General features: G+C 51.0%; 1 protein-coding gene and 1 long non-coding RNA gene across 3 annotated transcripts in view; one reads left to right on the plus strand and one right to left on the minus strand.

Moving 5' to 3' along the window:
- The window catches only part of LOC135747080 (uncharacterized), a 22,170-nt gene extending 14,737 nt beyond the window's left edge, over positions 1-7,433 (minus strand). Inside the window, exons 1-2 of the long non-coding RNA XR_012337357.1 lie at positions 7,330-7,433; positions 510-595 (exon numbers count right to left, since the gene is read on the minus strand). This is a non-coding gene — a long non-coding RNA (uncharacterized lncRNA). The remainder of the gene's footprint in view (positions 1-509; positions 596-7,329) is intronic.
- Positions 1-16,530, plus strand: part of chst11 (carbohydrate (chondroitin 4) sulfotransferase 11) — a 90,185-nt gene that overhangs the window by 56,247 nt on the left and 17,408 nt on the right. The gene's annotated exons all lie outside the window — the stretch shown is intronic.

A 16,530-nucleotide genomic window follows, 5' to 3' on the forward strand; every position in this document is an offset into this window, starting at 1 on the left:
ATGGATTTTTTGCTGCACTTTCTAGGCTGCTTCTTTCTAAGGCATCATCCCGAATGAAATTCACCTTAGATGTGATGATACAAAATGCTCTACATACGCAGCAACACAAACACAAATATAAGACTTTTGAATAAACTGTAGGCACGTTTATAATTTATTCCTCTAAACTCCTGTCACTTTTAATTTGTCACAATGCATTCTGGGATTGCTTTAGTAAAGACACATGCAATGGTGCATTACAATTTGTCCAAAACAAAAAGCTTATCCTAGAAAGCAGTTTAAGTATGTTGCAAATATACAGTATATTGTGATCAAATATTGCACAAAAGTGCTCTCTAAAAAGATTTTGGAACAGAGCCAATGTTTCATTCATATCAAACTTAAGAAATCCAACCATACAAGTCTAATATTATTAGAATGAATTGCTCAAATATCAAAGTCATGTGAGAAAGGAATCATGGAAATTAACAAAACTGTGCAAGAGCGATGTTGGCTGACAGGTGTCATACCTCACTTTATTTAAAAGCTCCTCTGCCCTTCTTCATTAAAGCATTGAAGTTTGATTTCTTCACAGCGTGTGTGTGATGGAAAGCACCTGAGGGAAGCACACACCCCATACGTCAAAAACAATTACACAAATAATTTGCAGATAAACGATCGGACAGGCATACACATATGTACAAACTGTATCAGACTTACAAAGAAACAAATTGAGACAGCAGACACACAGTCATTGCTGTCTCATCACTCTGTACCCTTACGAAAATTAACCATAGTTTTATTACAGTTAAAACAAAAAACATGGTTACTGTAGTAAAACGTCTCGGTTACGTATGTAACCCTCGTTCCCTGAAGGAAGGGAACGGAGACGTCACGTCGTGACCGACGAATTGGGAACCGCTTCGCGGTTGACCTATCTACTTCGAGAACTATCAGAAACGCCAATGAACTTGGCATGCAGGTATTTGCATAATGCCGGCGCCGCCCCGCCAGGTGCGTATATAAGCCGCAGGTGCACAATACCAAATTAGCTATATTATTGCTGAGAAGCTGAGCAACAGTGCCCGGCCTGAAAACAGCAATGGAACAGCAAACTGTGGCGACGGGACGTGACGTCTCCGTTCCCTTCCTTCAGGGAACGAGGGTTACATACGTAACCGAAACCGAATCCCTACCAAAACGCCACTGCAGCTGAACCCTTCCAGTGTCTGTAAAAGTCCTCCGCCCTCCACATAAGGGGCGGAACCTAAGGCGAAATGCAGAAGGTCGGTCACTACCTGTTCCTTAACCCACGATAGTGAACCAGCGAACTGGGGAAGCGTCTAAACTGAGCGGAGCTAGAACACTGCGGAAGCCATCCCCTAAGAAGGTTGAATGGATGACATAAAAATATGAAACAACCGATAGGTTGCTCATAAGAAGTCTCTGAACAAAACATAGTATGCAGAGAGATGCAGAGCAGGCTCTGCTAAGGAAAACGTGGAGGATTAGTACCCCACGGAGTATACACACAAATGAACCCCACGTAGGGGACAAATGTGGACGCCTAGCCTACACAGGTTTACAGAGAATACATCAGTGATAGGTTGACAGCGGATGCTCCGCAACACCAGCTATCAGGGTGGTGGAGGAGAGGCAAAAACAGTTTTTGTGACGTTTTTGCCCCGATGGCCTTCCATATTGGTGCAAATGTGCAGCACCAAAATAGAGGCTCCAAGCCGACACACGAGCCGACCCTCGGCATTCTTAACTAGTTAGTAGAAAGAACCCGAGTGGAAACCGGTTCGACACGAACACTATAGAATCTTGTGAACGTATTAGGTGTCGCCCAGCCTGCAGCTCTACAAATATCTGTTAGCGAGGAACCGCGAGCCAGTGCCCAAGATGATGCCACACTGCGTGTAGAGTGGGCACGTAAATTAAATGGACAAGGCACGTTCTGCTTCTGATATGCAAGGGCTATAGTATCCACAATCCAATGTGACATCCTCTGCTTGGTGACAGCTTTTCCTTTCTGCTGACCACCGTAATAAACAAAGAGCTGATCTGAGGTCCTAAAGCTTTGCGTCCTGTCTATATACACACGTAGTGCACGAACAGGGCATAACAAAGCCATGGCTGGGTCTGCCTCCTCCAAAGGCAGCGCTTGCAGGTTCACCACTTGATCTCTGAAAGGAGTGGTGGGAACTTTGGGCACAAAGCCGGGCCGGGGTCTCAGTGTTACACTGGATGCAGCCGGTCCGAACTGAAGGCACGAATCATCGACCGAAAATGCATGATTATCCCCTATCCTCTTAACAGAAGCCAAAGCAAGGAGAGTTAATGTTTTCATAGTAAGAAATTTAACACTCACACTATGCAGAGGCTCAAATGGGGCTTCCTGGAGTGATTTCAGCACCAAGGACAGGTCCCAAGGAGGAATAGAGGGAGGACGCGAAGGATTCAGTCTTCGAGCGCCTCTGAGAAATCTAATGACCAGGTCGTGCTGACCCACTGTCCTACCGTTTACGGGTGAATGGTGAGCTGATATTGCAGCGATATCGACCTTAATAGTGGATGGTGACAGCCTACTCTCCAAACGACGCTGGAGATATAAAAGCACAACACTAATCGGGCATTCTCGGGGGTTTTCACTTTGGGAAGAACACCAGTCGACAAACAGGTTCCATTTAAACGCGTAAGCCTGTCTCGTAGACGACGCTCGCGCAGCAGCAATAGTGTTAGATACCTCTTGCGGTAAATCACTCACATCCTCCGTGCCCCGTCCAGAGACCACACATGGAGGTTCCACAGGTCATCCGCCTCTACATTGAGCGTGCCCGGAATGTAAATGGCACGAAGACACCTCAACTTCTTCTGACTCCAAGTGAGGAGGTGACGGGCGAGATGCGACAGGTGACGCGAGCGTAAACCGCCTTGACGATTGATGTACGCCACGGTCGCAATGTTGTCTGTGCGAACTAATACGTCTTTGCCCCGTAACTCGTTGCTGAAACCGACGATCGCAAGATATACAGCCCACATTTCCCGGCAGTTTATGTGCCAATGCAGCTGGGGTGCCGTCCAGACCCCCGAAGCCGCAAGCCCATCGTACGTCGCCCCCCACCTCGTGTCTGAAGCATCTGTGCATACTATTGCATGCCTGGAAACCTGTCTCAGAGGCACACCGGCTCGGAGAAACGCACGGTCTAACCACGGAGTGAAAGTGCGACGACACGCAGGTGTAATGATAACACGGTGAATGCCGCGCAGCCACGCTCTCTTCGGGACTCGATCGTGAAGCCAATGCTGAAGCGGTCGCATATGAAGCAGTCCGAGCGGAGTTACAGCTGCGGCTGCTGCCATATGCCCCAGGAGCTTCTGAAATTGTTTCGGCGGGACCGCGCTCTTGCTCTTGAATATATTGAGGCAAGTCAGAATCAACTGTACACGCGCTTCTGTTAGACGAGCTGTCAAATCGATCGAGTCCAGTTCCATCCCGAGAAAAGAGATTCTCTGCACGGGGCAAAGCTTGCTCTTTTCCCAGTTGACCCGAAGACCCAAACGAGCGAGGTGTTTTAAAGTTAAATCTCTGTGATCGCACAGCGTCTGACGTGACTGAGCTATTATTAGCCAATCGTCCAGATACGCGAGAATGCGCACACCTTTCTCTCTTAGGGGTTTTAAAGCCCCCTCCACTACTTTGGTGAATACACGGGGCGACAGAGAGAGCCCGAATGGGAGGACTTTGTACTGGTATGCTCGCCCCTCCAACGCAAAGCAGAGAAACGGCCTGTGCCGGGGGAGAATCGATACGTGGAAGTACGCGTCCTTCAGGTCGATAGATGCGAACCAATCGTTTGGACGAATGCTTGGAAATATGCGTTTGGGCGTCAGCATTTTGAACGGCATTCTGTGAAGTGCACGGTTCAGCGAACGCAGGTCCAGGATTGGTCGCAAGCCGCCGCTTTTCTTGGGTACAATAAAGTAAGTGCTGTAAAACCCCGACCTCATCTCGGCTGGAGGGACCGGCTCGATCAACGGAGGACGTGCGCATCGGCAGCTCTCACCGCAGTGAAGCAAACGCCGGAGAATTTGGGGGGACGCCGGGCAAATTGAAACGCATAGCCGAGACGAATCGTGCGTAAAAGCCAACGCGACGGGCTGGGAAGCTGTTCCCACGCCCCCAGATACCGTGCGAGGGGGACTAAAGGCACGATCGGTGTACCCGCGGCGGGCGCAACGGAGGTGATCGCCGGTGTGTGCGTAACGGTCGCACCGACAGCAGTGTTGTGTGTGATAACACTCACCTGAGTCCGTTGCTGGGTGGTTGAGTAAGGGAGGCTCTGCTGAAGACACCTCACACCACTCGATGCACCCTCTGGCGAAGGAGGAGGAAGACGATGGGTTATGAGCCCGTAGCTGTCTCCTACTATCTGAGAAGCTGGAGAGCGCGGAGGGGTTATGAGCCCGTGCGTCGCTCTCGTTCTCCTCTGATGAGTCGGAGAACGAGGGGGGGTTATGAGCCCGCTCGTGTCTCCGGCGCTCATCTGAAGACCTAGAGATGGAAGTGGAATTCGCTCTTTTTGTGAAATTGTGGGTGCCGACTGAAAAGTCGGCGGAACAGAAAATTGAAACAAAAGATTCCCCAACCGGCCCTCCTCCGGTGGGGGGAGTGGTGCCTTCACCATCTCCCGAAGAGCGATCCCCTCCATCTCTAGGTCGCCCGTCTCAGGGCCGCTTCGATCTCCTCTTTCCACCCTTCGAAGCGGGCTGAGCGAGCGGGGCGGGCTGCTGACGACCGGTCCCTCGCTTCTTAGAAGAGCCCCGGGGAGGAACGGAGGCGGCCGCCGCAGGACGCCCTCGGCGAGGAGCAGGCTGAGGCGCCGACGTGGACAGGGCAGGCGCAGGACGCTTCCGACGTGGCATGATCTGAGCGATGGCCTCAGTCTGCTTCTTGGCCGCGGAGAATTGCTGGGCAAACTCCTCGACCGTCTCGCCGAACAGGCCGGTCTGGGAAACCGGAGCATTCAGGAGCCAGGTCTTATCAGCATCCTTCATGTCCGACAGACACAGCCAGAGATGGCGTTCCTGGACTACCAGGGTAGACATCGCACGCCCGACGGCGCGTGCGGTGACCTTGGTCGCACGAAGCGCCAGATCCGTAGCCGCACGCAGTTCGGAGAACTCCGCCGAGTCGTGACCTCCCGCGTGCAGGTCCCTCAGAGCCTTAGCCTGGTGAACCTGCAGCAATGCCATGGCATGCAGGGCAGAGGCTGCCTCCCCACAAGCCTTGTAAGCAGCACCGGTCAGCGCCGACGAGTGCTTACAGGCCCGTGAGGGGAGAGTAGGCTGGTCCCGCCAGGAGGAAGCGACACCGGCCGGACACAACTGCATCGCGACCGGCCGCTCCACTGACGGGATACCAGTGTACACCTTGGCATCTCCACCCTCGAGAGAGGTGAGGGGTGAAGGCTGAAACGGCCGGTTCCGGGCGGAAAAGAAAGGCACCGGGGGCGAGGACTGAGAAGCCCTGGCACCCCCGAAGAACCAATCATCGAGGCGGGACGGTTCAGGTGGGGGAGGTTTAGTCCACTCCAAGCCAACCGCCTCCGCCGCCCGAGCGAGCATGGCTGCCATCTCGGGGTCGAACGCAGAACCCGCAACCTGGCCTGAAGGCGGGAGCGGATCCGGATCGACGTCCGAGGCTGACAACCCCCCCTCCGACGTTACGGTGGACATCTCGTCAGGTGGAGGCTCGACAGAGCGCGAGGACACCGTAGAACACGGCCCGCTCATCTCCATCGGGACATCCGCTGGCAACGGATCAGGGCGCTGGGAGCTGCTGGACGAACCAGCAGACCGACCCAGCACCGTTATACGGAGATCATCCTTCGCGAGTCTGGTAACTGCGCCCTTAGCAGCACCAGACTTGGAAGGCGGGGGCTGTTGCCGGAGAAACGACACCCGTCTCCGCAAATCCGCCATAGTCATGCCCTCGCAGACGGAGCATGAACTATCATGCAACGCTGCCTCTGCGTGCTGGAGCCCCAGACACGAAAGACAACGCTCGTGGCCATCCCGGGGGGCGATGAACACACCGCATCCAGAAACGGAGCAAGAACGGAAATCCATCTTTAAAAAGACGACCCCGACCGTGACACGAATGAGTGGCTGTCTTTAAAAAGACACAAAGCTCAAACGTGCTGCTCTTTCAGGGAAATCACTCTTTTGTGCGAGCTGGTGAAACACACAGAGAGAGGCAAACGCACTCACTCGAACTCAAGTCCTAAAAAAAGAGAGAGAGAGAGAGAAAGGGTGGAGAAAACACTGCGAGCCTCCGCTGAGGTGTCTTTGCCCAACCAACTTCAGCAAGCTGAGATCTTTTTCTTCCCTTCCCAGAACAGGATCTACGAAGATCAGTTAGAAAGCTTCTCGAGAGCAGATGTCTGCCGGCTTCGAAGCAATAAAGCTAATTTGGTATTGTGCACCTGCGGCTTATATACGCACCTGGCGGGGCGGCGCCGGCATTATGCAAATACCTGCATGCCAAGTTCATTGGCGTTTCTGATAGTTCTCGAAGTAGATAGGTCACCCGCGAAGCGGTTCCCAATTCGTCGGTCACGACGTGACGTCGTAGTGACCGACTGAAAGGGAACCATGGTCACCACTAATCATTCAAAAACATTGTTAAACCATGGTTACTGTAGTAAAACCATTGTTTTTCTAATAGTAATCCATAATACACCAAAAAACATGGTTACAAAATTTGTACCAAAAATGGTTAATGGTTCATTTTCGTAAGGGTAGATTAAATACAAGACCGCCCCACAAATCACTTTCTTTCCTGTTTGGGTCATTTGTGACAGAAAGTCAGCTTAGAATTGTAATCGACTGCTTAGAACTGTAAATAATCATGAATTAACTTAATAAATAAATAAACTAAATAAAACAAACAAACAGTAGGAAATAACAACAAAACAATTTAATAGATAATGCTTATATTGTAGAAAACATCGATTTTAAAGATAATGACGATTCTGTGGATAACTTTAATTTCTTTGATTTTTTTAGATTTTAGTATTTTATTAATTTTCTTTATTTATATTTTACTTTAAACTATTTCATAGGTAATGCTAATATCGTAGATAGCGTGGATTTTAAAGATGTCGTTCTGTAAATAATATTGATTTCATAAATTATGTCGGTTCTTTATTTATATTTTTTCTTTGAACTATTTTGTAGATAACACTGACATTAGTTTGTGAACTCACTGAACTGAACCCCTATGTCACCCGTCTCTATAACTTAATGTAAGATGCATTTCAGGTGCGAGAGGTGGAAAATTACCAGCTTGACACGAGTTCCCATGATCTCTCACTCTTTCTCTTTCCTGTCACCTCCTCCCTCTTTCGTTTCCGCACGTCCTCACCCTCAGAGTCTCTTTCTTCACTGGCTTGGTGGGAAAGCGTGTTTTTGTTTGTTTTTCTTTAGGCAGGTTTTTCGGGTGTGTGGGTTGGGGTAAAACAGGGTGCGTGTCCGTACACGTTCCTTAGCAGTTTGTGAGGGTGTCTAACATTAGTTGCGGGTTGTTTTGTTAAGATCACATGGATTTCGGGGCAAAAAGGGAGCTAAATGCTAATAATTAATCGCAACTGCAAATGCAGAGGTTATTACCTAAAGCAGTGGTTCCCAAACTTTTTCAGAGTGCGGCCCCCCTTGTGTACGGTGCATTCCTACGCGGCCCCCCAAAGAAAATTTGTGACAAAAAACTGTTCTAAAACTCAACATTTTAATTAAAAAAACATTATATTATACAAAAAAGTAGTGCTTTTGGTTAGTAGCCTTATTGTTTTAGGTTTAATTACACAGAATTCATGATAAATTAATGTATTTCATAAAATGTCATAAAACTGGGGCCCCCCTGGCACCATCTCACGGCCCCCTTGGGGGCCCCGGCCCCCAGTTTGAAAACCACTGACCTAAAGCAAAAGAAATAAGCTTTTCAACTCAAAAACAGTGGAGTGTGACACTTGCAACACCATGATCATTTATTCTTAGGGAATGCAAAACTGAATCCAATGTTTGTGTCAAAGACTGTGTATATTTGCTGCAGTATTTTAGTGCAAACTAAACTTTGTAGAAGCTTTTTGCATAAACAAATTTCTGCAAGGTAAAGTAAATATTTATTGATCCATATACACTAATCACCATTTAAAATTGATCAAAACCTTTCCTAAAAGTTGACTTAAAGCCAATACCCAAAACCCGTTCTTCTCTTAGGATGTCTTACAACTCTGATAAATGTTTTTGATCCACTTTAAATGATGACTAGTATATCATATTATATAATATAATATGGATTATTTTATATAATAAATTATTATGGTACATTGTTGTATCACCACTTAACGTCCAATAGTGGTGCAGTAGATAACGTGTCTAACTCCGGATCCGAAGATTCCAGGTTCGACTCCTGGCTGGCTTGATTGTGCTTTTACTCCATCCATCCACACGTTGGATGTCTCATGTCCTGCTTCAATGCGCCTTAGTAGAGGAGATGTCCCACCAGGCTCCGATAGCAGAGCGGAGGGCTAGAGGCAGTTTCCCTGGCCATCCTTAGGACACTGGCCTAGAGGCAGGGGTGTGTTGTGTCTTGAAGGTGCTGATTTTCTTGCCTTCGAAGCCAACGTTGCCGACTCCGGTGATAAAGGCAACCGTATGTCAATGGATGTCACTCATTGAACATCAGCACAGCACCCTGGCAGTGGGGCAGTGGCACAATGGATATGTCTGACTACGGATCAAAAAATTCCTTGTTCAACTCCTGGCTGGCTTAATTGTGCTTTTACTCCTTTCACCACATGTTGAGTGTCTGCTGGCCTGGAGGCATTGAGTTTCTTGAATCCAGTGAAAAAAGGCAAAACAAGCTGTTCCCTTTCAGTCGGTCACTACGACGTCACGTCGTGACCGACGAATTGGGAACTCGCTTAGAGAGACCAATCTGCTTCGAATACTACTAAAACGCCAATGAACTTGGCATTGAGATATTTGCATAATGCTGGCGCCGCCCCGCCAGGTGCGTATATAAGCAGCAGGTGCAAATAGGGAAATTAGCTTTTTATCGCTTCGAAAGCCGGCAGTATCTGCTACTGAGAAGCTACTTTACTCTGTTGGGATTTAATTGCTGAAGTTGGTTGGACTAGCAGTACCACAGCGGACGCTTCGCTTAATTCCACGGCTCTACACCTGTTTATTGTTTTGAGTTTAGTGTGTGTGTTGCCTTCCTGTGCGCTCATCAACTAAGCATCTGAGTGAATTTCCCTAAAAGAGTGATACGAGAGAGCTTTGTGCCTTGTTAAAGGCAGCCACTCTCTCGTATATCCGGACATCAGCGTCCTTTTCAGGATGGCTTTTCGTCCGTGCGATCTTGGGTGCGGCAAATACATGGGTCCGAAGGACGGTCACGAGCGTTGTCTTTCGTGTTTGGGCATCGAGCACGCAGAGGCAGCGTTCGCTGGGGGTAAGTGTTCTCACTGCGAGAACATGTCCCTTGTGGATTTGCGGAGACGGTTGTCTTTCCTCCGGGAAAAGCTCAACCCTCGTCATGCGAGTGCTGAACGCCGCCACGGTGCGGCCGTAAAGCTCTCAAAGGACGACCTCCGCATCACTGTGCTGAGCCGGTCGGGGGATTCGTCCTCATGCTCTCAGCCTCCTCATCCACAGCCGGTTGATGTGCCTATGGAGACTTCAGCGTCGTGTTCTACGATGTCTCTAGAATCCATTGTGCCTTCCTCCGGGTCCACCGACGCCGCAGCATCCGAGGGTGGGCCTCCTCCCCCTGACGTGGACCCCGACCCCCTTCCTCCCTCTGGTCGGGTTGGGACGCCGGAGTTCGATCCAGAGATGGTGGCCGTGCTCGCTCGAGCGGCGGAGACCGTAGGGTTGGAGTGGGTGCCCCCCCTCAGCCCGAGCCGTCCCGCCTGGATGATTGGTTCTTTGGAGCTGCCCGGGTTTCACAACCCTCTCCACCGGTGCCTTTCTTCCCCGAGGTGCACAAGGAGCTGACTAGAACCTGGAAGTCGCCGTTTTCTACGAGATTACGGCCGTTTCAGCCCTCCCCCCTCACCTCCCTCACCAGCGGAGCCGCTAAGGGATCCCTCCTGTGGAGAGCGCGGTCGCGATGCAACTGTGTCCGGCTAACGCTCCCTCTTGGAAGGACCACCCAACCCTCCCCTCTCGTGCCTGCAGACAGTCCTCCGGTTTAACGGGCGCTGCCCACCAGGCATGTGGAGAGGCGGCTTCAGCCCTGCACGCAATGGTGTTGCTGCAGGTTCACCAAGCAAAGGCCTTGAGGGATCTGCACGAGGGAGGACACGACTCGCCTGTCCTTTCGGAGCTCCGGGCTGCCACTGATCTGGCTCTTCGCGCGACAAAGGTGACAGCGCAGGCGATTGGTCGTGCCATGTCCACGATGGTGGTCCAGGAACGCCACTTATGGCTATGTCTGGCGGACATGTTGGACGCGGAGAAGAACAAGTTCTTAGACGCTCCCGTGTCCCAGGCTGGTCTTTTCGGTGAGTCGGTGGAGTCCTTCGCCCAGCAGTTCTCCGCCGCCCAGAAGCAGACGGAGGCGATCGCTCAGATCATGCCCCGGCGCAAGCGACCTGCATCTCGCCCTCCAGCGCCGGCGGGCCCGTCTGCTCCTCGCCGAGGGCGCCCTGCGGCGGCTGCCTCCACCCCCCCCACTAGAACATCTTCCAGGGCACGGAGGGGGAACAGCCGTCGACAGCCCGCCCCGTCCGCCCCACCCGCTTCCCGTGGTAAACGGAAATCGAAGCGGCCCTGAGACGGGCGACCTAGATTTGGATGGGATCACTCTACGGGAGACGGTGATGGCATCGCTCCCTCCACCGGTAGAGGGCCGGGTGGAGAATCTTTGGTTTCGTTTTGTTTCTGTTCCGCCGGCTCCTCAGCCGGCACCCACAAAACCACAAAAAGAGTGCATTCCTATTCCTTCTCCAGGTCTCCAGAGGATCGAGAGAGATGTGAGCGGGCATTTACATGCTCTTCCTCCCTCTCCTCTATCGCCAGCGGGTGTCCTGAGGAGTTCCAGCTCTCCGCTGAGGAGACGGGACCACCAGCACCCTCCTCGGAGTCTGTGCTCTCCGCTGAGGAGACCAGACGACCGTCACCCTCAGCGGGCTCAGGTCAGTGTCACACACACACATACTGTAGATACTTATGCTGTCTCAGCAGACGTACCGGCAGTACCACCTGTCCCGCTCAGCCGCCCCACCGCGGGTACCCCGGTAGTGCCGTTAATTCCCCTCGTACGGTCCCTGGGGGCTTGGCTTCAGCTTCTCAGCCCGTCTCGTTGGGTTTTACGCACTGTCCGCCTCGGTTACGAAATTCAATTCATCCGGCACACACCCAAATTCTCTGGCATTCGTTTCACCACGGTGAAAGCGTCCGACGCACACGTACTGCGTGCAGAGGTCGAAGTCCTGCTGGCGAAGGACGCGATCAAGCCGGTCCCTCCAACCGAGATGAGGTCGGGTTTCTACAGCCCGTATTTTATAGTACCCAAAAGAGGCGGTGGGTTGCGACCGATCTTGGATTTGCGCATTCTGAACAAATTTCTGCAGAGGAGGTCTTTCAGGATGATAACACCGAAGCAAATATTCAATTCGCCCCCAAGATTGGTTTGCGGCAATAGACCTGAAAGACGCGTACTTTCATGTGTCCATTCTCCCTCGTCACAGACCGTTTCTCCGGTTTGCATTCGAGGGACGGGCATACCAGTACAAAGTTTTACCGTTCGGGCTATCCCTCTCTCCCCGTGTGTTCACGAAAGTAGTGGAGGCGGCGTTAAAACCCCTCAGAGAGAGCGGCGTTCGCATATTGGCTTACCTCGACGATTGGCTTATAATAGCGCATTCTCGACGGACGCTTTGCGAGCACAGAGATTTAACGCTTCGGCATCTCGCCCGTTTGGGTCTTCGGGTCAACTGGGAAAAGAGCAAACTCTGCCCCACGCAGAGGATCTCTTTTCTCGGTATGGAACTGGACTCGATCGATTTATCGGCGCGTTTAACAGAAGAGCGCGTCCAGTCAATTCTGACTTGCCTCGGTTCATTTCGAGGGAAGAATGCGGTCCCGCTGAAACAATTTCAGAAGCTCCTGGGGCATATGGCAGCAGCAGCGGCCGTGACACCGCTCGGACTGCTCCATATGAGACCACTTCAGCGTTGGCTTCACGATCGAGTCCCGAGGAGAGCGTGGCGCGCCGGCATCCATCGTGTAGCTATTACACCTGCGTGTCGCCTAACATTCCCCCCGTGGTCGGACCCCGCGTTTCTCAGGTCCGGTGTGTCCATGAGACAAATCGCTCAGCATGCTGTTGTACACACAGATGCGTCCGACACGGGCTGGGGTGCCACGTACGACGAGCTTACAGCTTCAGGGGTGTGGACAGCACCCCAGTTGCACTGGCACATCAATTGCCGAGAGTTGTGGGCAGTATATCTGGGACTTGTACGCTTCGCTACGGAGCTGCGAGGGAAGGATGTACTAGTACGCACCGACAACACTGCGACCGTTGCGTATATCAACCGTCAAGGCGGTTTGCGCTCCCGTCACCTGTCGCATCTCGCTCGTCATCTCCTCCTTTGGAGTCAGAAGCATCTGAGGTCCCTTCGTGCCATTCACATTCCGGGCTCGCTCAATACAGCAGCGGACGCGCTTTCTCGAGCTGCGCGCCCCTGCGAATGGCGACTCCACCCCCAGATGGTCCAGCTAATTTGGAAGAAGTTCGGTCGTGCGCAGATAGACCTGTTTGCGTCGCCGGACGATACCCACTGTCGCCTATTTTATTCACTAACCGAGGGCAGCCTCGGCGTGGACGCTTTGGGACACAGCTGGCCTCGGGGGATGCGCAAATACGCATTCCCCCCAGTGAGCTTAATCGCACAGACATTGTGCAAAGTCAGGCAGGACGAGGAGAGCCTTTTACTGATCGCCCCATATTGGACGAGCAAGAATTGGTTTCCAGAGCTAATGCTCCTCGCGACAGCCCCTCCCTGGCGGATTCCCCTGAGGAAGGACCTTCTTTCTCAAGGAGGGGGCACATTATGGCACCCGCGCCCCGACCTGTGGGATCTCCATGTCTGGTCATTGAGCGCGCGCAAGGTTTAGGTGATTTACCACAAGCGGTATCTAACACAATCGACGCGGCTCGAGCTCCGTCCACGAGACGGGCTTACGCGTTTAAATGGAACCTTTTCGTCACCTGGTGCTCTTCACAACGCGAGGACCCCAGAGAATGCCCTATTAACATCGTGCTTTTATATCTTCAACATAGGTTAGACGGTAGGCTGTCACCCTCCACCATTAAAGTTGATATCGATGCTATTTCTGCTCATCACTCACTTATCAACGGCAGATCAGTTGGCCAGCATGATTTGGTTATTAGATTTTTAAGAGGCGCTCGTAGGCTAAACCCCTCGCGCCCTCCTTCTATTCCTCCCTGGGACCTGTCCATGGTGCTGAAAGCCCTTCAGGCCCCCCCGTTCGAGCCTTTGCAGTCTGCGAGTCTGAAGCTTTTATCAATGAAAGCTCTGACCCTGCTAGCATTGGCTTCAGTGAAGAGAGTAGGGGATTTACATGCATTCTCTGTTGACGATTCGTGTCTTCAGTTTGGTCCTGCTGCCTCGAGCGTAACATTGAGGCCCAGACCAGGCTACGTGCCCAAAGTTCCCACCACTCCTTTCAGAGATCAAGTGGTGAGCTTGCAAGCGCTGCCTCCGGAGGACGCAGACCCAACCATGGCTTTGTTGTGCCCCGTAAGCGCACTGCGACTCTACGTGGATCGCACGCAAAGCCTCAGGACCTCAGACCAGCTCTTTGTTTGTTATGGTGGCCAGCAGAAAGGGAAAGCTGTCACTAAGCAGAGGATGTCTCATTGGATAGTTGATACTATCACCCTGGCTTATAATCTTCAGGGTATTCCTTGCCCCTTTAATTTGAGAGCGCACTCCACACGGAGTGTTGCCTCATCTTGGGCTTTAGCTCGTGGTTCCTCGCTAACAGACATCTGTAGAGCTGCTGGTTGGGCGACATCTAATACGTTCATTAGATTTTACAGTGTTCGTATCGAGCCTGTATCCTCTCGTGTTCTTTCCTCACCAGGGAGGGCAAGGAGAGCAGACTCGCAGGTCGGCTTGCAGCCTCCAACTGATGCTTCATAACTGTGTCAGTATGGAAGGCCTTCAGAACAAAAATGCGTAATGGTTTGAATTGTTCTTCCTCCGCCGCCTTGGCAGCCTTTTTCTGTTCGCGAACCTACGTGTTGGCTCGGGCTCCACATTGTGTCCCTCCGGGTTCCTTTGTGAGTATTTTTCCGTGGGGTTAATCCTACCAGCCCACGTTTCCCTTAGCAAAGCACTGCTTTGCTTACGCAGCCACGGCTGTCTTTATTCCTCAACTACGGTTGACTTCGCCCACCATTAGCCCTTAAGACGGGCAGTGGCTTCGGCAGCGTTCCTATCCCGCTCAGGTAGGGCGCTTCCCAGTCGCTGGCACTTCTGTGGGGTTAAAGGAACATCTAGTGCCCGGCCTTCTGCCTTAAAACCTATCTCCTCCTCCTTAAGTGGAACCGGAGGGCTTTATGCAGACACTGGAAGAGGTCAGCCCCTAGTGGCGTTTTGGTAGGGATTCCCAATTCGTCGGTCACGACGTGACGTCGTAGTGACCGACTGAAAGGGAACGTCTCGGTTACGGATGTAACCCTCGTTCCCTGAAGGAGGGAACGGAGACGTCACGTCCCGTCGCCACAGGTGCTGCCACCTGCTGTTACGGCCGGTCACACTTTCCGGCTTTCTCAGCGAAAAAGAAGCTAATTTCCCTATTTGCACCTGCTGCTTATATACGCACCTGGCGGGGCGGCGCCAGCATTATGCAAATATCTCAATGCCAAGTTCATTGGCGTTTTAGTAGTATTCGAAGCAGATTGGTCTCTCTAAGCGAGTTCCCAATTCGTCGGTCACGACGTGACGTCTCCGTTCCCTCCTTCAGGGAACGAGGGTTACATCCGTAACCGAGACGTTTTCTCCAAGCATAGAAAAAAAGGGTGTTAAACATGCGTTCCGTCACTCTTAAAACATCAGCATGACTGCACAAGGTGGGCTATTGCCACAATAGATAATGGTAGAGTGGGATTTTGTTTACAGTCTTGCTTTAACTGACATAAATATATGACAATACTGAAAAAATGTCTCTACTAAATGTCTCAAGAGGTATCCCATAATCCTTTGCCATGCACTTGCCAGGTCACACAGTAGCATTTCCCTCTGCACTTTTGTAACTGGTTTGGTAAGCCTGTGTGTTTAAGAGCGCGCCTGGGCAGTAGAAAGTGTGCACTGGCAGCGACAGTCCCAAGCAGTGGAAACTTTCTGTGTATTTGACACAGCACCCTTTGACCCTCCCTAAACACTGTTTACTATATATTCACAATGCATCCTATCACCAACATGGATTACTTAGAAAAGTAAGAACCTCACTGAGCAGCACAATCTGAGAGATCTCATCCATGTCTGTTCTGTTTGACAAAAAAGTGTACACTGTCAAAGAAAATTATCAAAAAAAGTATCCCAATCTGTCACTAGGGCAGTACCCTTTAAAAAGCACTTAATATGTACCATTTAGGTACAGATATAAAGATTTTGTACCAATATGTACCTTTGAGGTAGGACTACTAATATGCTCTCTTTGTTTTCAATATGTACTTCTTTAGGTGCAAAGGTGTACTTTTTGAAGGGGTACTGCCCCAGTGACAGCTATGTACTATTTTTTTTTCTGGAAGTGTTGGATGAAATACTCCCCAAATTTAACATTATGGGTTTGTTCAAAAGCGGTTCTGAATAATAGTACTAATAAAATGTACAATAATTGAATTATATTGTGTAATGTTGAAAGTGTTAATTGCAACTCTCTAGAAATATCATTAAATAAAGTGTGCTTTCACAAGAAAGCATGCAATCATCCGTGCTGTGTGGGCCGTGACCGAATCACAGAAAAGTTGCTTCCGCTCGGAAAATTTGGTCTCGTAAAGTGTCTCGTGTGTGAGGGTTGTCGAGGAGATGTGCGCAGGCTCTCTCTCTTCCTCTCATTGACACCAGATCAATTTGACTGCGCCAACACTAAATCAAGCCTGCCGCTTTAAGAGATAGACAACAGATCTGTCTAGATCTCTGCACTGTGAGGAGATCAGACTCACAAGGACCTCTAACGGCAGTGTATGCGACAGAGCACCCACAGTCTTGCAGTGCAGTATTCAGAGGCTTGGCTGTTTACAGAGCAAACACAGACAGCTCAAACTAGCGCAGTGCTCAGCTGGGCTCGCTGTCCGGTCCCAACCGCAGCTTAGTGGGCATGAGTCATCATCGCCACGGCAACAGCACAGGCTGCCGGCACGGTAACGGGAGCGCGATAACCATTGACTTCATGTGCAGTTTTGCTTGGGTTTCAGAGTGATAAGTGTGAGGTTGACTT

This window comes from Paramisgurnus dabryanus, chromosome 1, assembly GCF_030506205.2.
Source record: "Paramisgurnus dabryanus chromosome 1, PD_genome_1.1, whole genome shotgun sequence".
In the NCBI taxonomy this organism is placed as follows: domain Eukaryota; kingdom Metazoa; phylum Chordata; class Actinopteri; order Cypriniformes; family Cobitidae; genus Paramisgurnus; species Paramisgurnus dabryanus.